The sequence below is a fragment of the Anopheles funestus genome, unplaced genomic scaffold (assembly GCF_943734845.2).
Source record: "Anopheles funestus unplaced genomic scaffold, idAnoFuneDA-416_04 scaffold_75_ctg1, whole genome shotgun sequence".
Classification (NCBI taxonomy): Eukaryota; Metazoa; Arthropoda; class Insecta; order Diptera; family Culicidae; genus Anopheles; species Anopheles funestus.
Window position 1 is genome coordinate 43,167 of NW_026045317.1, and position 5,049 is coordinate 48,215.

Sequence of the window (5,049 nt, forward strand, 5' to 3'; positions counted from 1 at the left end):
AGACACATTAGCCAAGACACCTTAGCCAAGACACATAAGCCAAGACACCTTAGCCAAGACTCCTTAGCCAAGGCACCTTAGCCAAGACACCTTAGCCAAGACACCTTAGCCAAGACACATTAGCCAAGACACCTTAGCCAAGACACCTTAGCCAAGACACATTAGCCGAGACACCTTAGCCAAGACACCTTAGCCAAGACACATTAGCCGAGACACCTTAGCCAAGACACCTTAGCCAAGACACCTTAGTCAAGACACATAAGCCGAGACACCTTAGCCAAGACACCATGGCCAAGACACCTTAGCCAAGACACCTTAGCCAAGACACCTTAGCCAAGACACATTAGCCAAGACACCTTGGCCAAGACACCTTAGCCAAGACACATTAGCCAAGACACCTTAGCCAAGACACCTTAGCCAAGACACCTTAGCCAAGACACCTTAGCCAAGACACCTTAGCCAAGACACATTAGCCAAGACACCTTAGCCAAGACACCTTAGCCAAGACACCTTAGCCAAGACACCTTAGCCAAGACACATTATCCAAGACACCTTAGCCAAGACACATTAGCCAAGACACCTTAGCCAAGACACCTTAGCCGAGACACAATAGCCAAGACACCTAAGCCAAGACACCTTAGCCAAGACACCTTAGCCAAGACACATTAGCCAAGACACCTACGCCAAGACACATTAGCCAAGACACCTTAGCCAAGACACATAAGCCAAGACACCTTAGCCAAGACTCCTTAGCCAAGGCACCTTAGCCAAGACACCTTAGCCAAGACACCTTAGCCAAGACACATTAGCCGAGACACCTTAGCCAAGACACCTTAGCCAAGACACCTTAGCCAAGACACATTAGCCAAGACACCTTAGCCAAGACACATTAGCCAAGACACCTTAGCCAAGACACATTAGCCAAGACACCTTAGCCAAGACACCTTAGCCGAGACACAATAGCCAAGACACCTAAGCCAAGACACTTTAGCCAAGACACATTAGCCAAGACACATTAGCCAAGACACCTAAGCCAAGACACTTTAGCCAAGACACATTAGCCAAGACACATTAGCCAAGACACCTTAGCCAAGACACCTTAGCCAAGACACCATGGCCAAGACACCTTAGCCAAGACACCTTAGCCAAGACACCTTAGCCAAGACACATTAGCCAAGACACCTTAGCCAAGACACATTAGCCAAGACACCTTAGCCAAGACACCTTAGCCAAGACACCTTAGCCAAGACACCTTAGCCAAGACACCTTAGCCAAGACACATTAGCCAAGACACCTTAGCCAAGACACATTAGCCAAGACACCTTAGCCAAGACACCTTAGCCAAGACACATTAGCCAAGACACCTTAGCCAAGACACCTTAGCCAAGACACCTTAGCCAAGACACCTTAGCCAAGACACTTTAGCCAAGACACCTTAGCCAAGACACATTAGCCAAGACACCTTAGCCAAGACACCTTAGCCAAGACACATTAGCCAAGACACCTTAGCCAAGACACATTAGCCAAGACACCTTAGCCAAGACACCTTAGCCAAGACACCTTAGCCAAGACACCTTAGTCAAGACACATAAGCCGAGACACCTTAGCCAAGACACCATGGCCAAGACACCTTAGCCAAGACACCTTAGCCAAGACACCTTAGCCAAGACACATTAGCCAAGACACCTTAGCCAAGACACATTAGCCAAGACACCTTAGCCAAGACACCTTAGCCAAGACACCTTAGCCCAGACACATTAGCCGAGACACCTTAGCCAAGACACCTTAGCCAAGACACCTTAGCCAAGACACATTAGCCAAGACACCTTAGCCAAGACACATTAGCCAAGACACCTTAGCCAAGACACATTAGCCAAGACACCTTAGCCAAGACACCTTAGCCAAGACACCTTAGCCAAGACACCTTAGCCAAGACACTTTAGCCAAGACACCTTAGCCAAGACACATTAGCCAAGACACCTTAGCCAAGACACCTTAGCCAAGACACATTAGCCAAGACACCTTAGCCAAGACACCTTAGCCAAGACACATTAGCCAAGACACCTTAGCCAAGACACCTTAGCCAAGACACCTTAGCCAAGACACCTTAGCCAAGACACCTTAGCCAAGACACATTAGCCAAGACACATTAGCCAAGACACATTAGCCAAGACACATTAGCCAAGACACCTTAGCCAAGACACATTAGCCAAGACACCTTAGCCAAGACACATTAGCCAAGACACCTTAGCCAAGACACCTTAGCCAAGACACATTAGCCAAGACACCTTAGCCAAGACACCTTAGCCAAGACACCTTAGCCAAGACACATTAGCCGAGACACCTTAGCCAAGACACATTAGCCGAGACACCTTAGCCAAGACACCTTAGCCAAGACACATTAGCCAAGACACCTTAGCCAAGACACCTTAGCCAAGACACCTTAGCCAAGACACCTTAGCCAAGACACATTAGCCAAGACACCTTAGCCAAGACACATTAGCCAAGACACCTTAGCCAAGACACCTTAGCCAAGACACCTTAGCCAAGACACCTTAGCCAAGACACCTTAGCCAAGACACATTAGCCAAGACACCTTAGCCAAGACACATTAGCCAAGACACCTTAGCCAAGACACCTTAGCCAAGACACCTTAGCCAAGACACCTTAGTCAAGACACATAAGCCGAGACACCTTAGCCAAGACACCATGGCCAAGACACCTTAGCCAAGACACCTTAGCCAAGACACCTTAGCCAAGACACATTAGCCAAGACACCTTGGCCAAGACACCTTAGCCAAGACACCTTAGCCAAGACACCTTAGCCAAGACACATTAGCCGAGACACCTTAGCCAAGACACCTTAGCCAAGACACATTAGCCAAGACACCTTAGCCAAGACACATTACCCAAGACACCTTAGCCAAGACACCTTAGCCAAGACACCTTAGCCAAGACACATTAGCCAAGACACCTTAGCCAAGACACCTTAGCCAAGACACATTAGCCAAGACACCTTAGCCAAGACACATTAGCCAAGACACCTTAGCCAAGACACCTTAGCCAAGACACATTAGCCAAGACACCTTAGCCAAGACACCTTAGCCAAGACACATTAGCCAAGACACCTTAGCCAAGACACCTTAGCCAAGACACCTTAGCCAAGACACCTTAGCCAAGACACATTAGCCAAGACACCTTAGCCAAGACACCTTAGCCAAGACACCTTAGCCAAGACACATTAGCCAAGACACCTTAGCCAAGACACCTTAGCCAAGACACATTAGCCGAGACACCTTAGCCAAGACACCTTAGCCAAGACACCTTAGCCAAGACACATTAGCCAAGACACCTTAGCCAAGACACATTAGCCAAGACACCTTAGCCAAGACACCTTAGCCAAGACACCTTAGCCCAGACACATTAGCCGAGACACCTTAGCCAAGACACCTTAGCCAAGACACCTTAGCCAAGACACATTAGCCAAGACACCTTAGCCAAGACACATTAGCCAAGACACCTTAGCCAAGACACCTTAGCCAAGACACATTAGCCAAGACACCTTAGCCAAGACACCTTAGCCAAGACACATTAGCCAAGACACCTTAGCCAAGACACCTTAGCCAAGACACCTTAGCCAAGACACATTAGCCAAGACACCTTAGCCAAGACACATTAGCCAAGACACCTTAGCCAAGACACCTTAGCCAAGACACCTTAGCCAAGACACCTTAGTCAAGACACATAAGCCGAGACACCTTAGCCAAGACACCATGGCCAAGACACCTTTGCCAAGACACCTTAGCCAAGACACCTTAGCCAAGACACATTAGCCAAGACACCTTGGCCAAGACACCTTAGCCAAGACACATTAGCCAAGACACCTTCGCCAAGACACCTTAGCCAAGACACATTAGCCAAGACACCTACGCCAAGACACCTTAGCCAAGACACCTTAGCCAAGACACCTTAGCCAAGACACATTAGCCAAGACACCTTAGCCAAGACACCTTAGCCAAGACACATTAGCCGAGACACCTTAGCCAAGACACCTTAGCCAAGACACCTTAGCCAAGACACCTTAGCCAAGACACCTTAGCCAAGACACATTAGCCAAGACACCTTAGTCAAGACACCTTAGCCAAGACACCTTAGCGAAGACACCTTAGCCAAGACACCTTAGCCGAGACACATTAGCCGAGACACATTAGCCAAGACACCTAAGCCAAGACACTTTAGCCAAGACACCTTAGCCAAGACACCTTAGCCAAGACACCTTAGCCAAGACAGATTAGCCAAGACACATTAGCCAAGACACATTAGCCAAGACACCTAAGCCGAGACACCTTAGCCAAGACACCTTAGCCAAGACACCTTAGCCAAGACACTTTAGCCGAGACACATTAGCCAAGACACCTTAGCCAAGACACCTTAGCCAAGACACCTTAGCCAAGACACCTTAGCCGAGACACATTAGCCAAGACACATTAGCCAAGACACATTAGCCAAGACACCTTAGCCAAGACACATTAGCCGAGACACATTAGCCAAGACACCTTAGCCAAGACACATTAGCCAAGACACATTAGCCAAGACAACTTAGCCAAGACACCTTAGCCAAGACACATTAGCCAAGACACATTAGCCAAGACACCTTAGCCAAGACACCTTAGCCAAGACACATTAGCCGAGACACATTAGCCAAGACACATTAGCCAAGACACCTTAGCCAAGACACCTTAGCCAAGACACCTTAGCCAAGACACTTTAGCCGAGACACCTTAGCCAAGACACATTAGCCAAGACACCTTAGTCAAGACACCTTAGCCAAGACACATTAGCCGAGACACATTAGCCAAGACACCTTAGTCAAGACACCTTAGCCAAGACACATTAGCCGAGACACCTTAGCCAAGACACCTTAGCCAAGACACCTTAGCCAAGACACCTTAGCCAAGACACCTTAGCCAAGACACCTTAGCCAAGACACATTAGCCAAGACACCTTAGCCAAGACACCTTAGCCAAGACACCTTAGCCAAGACACCTT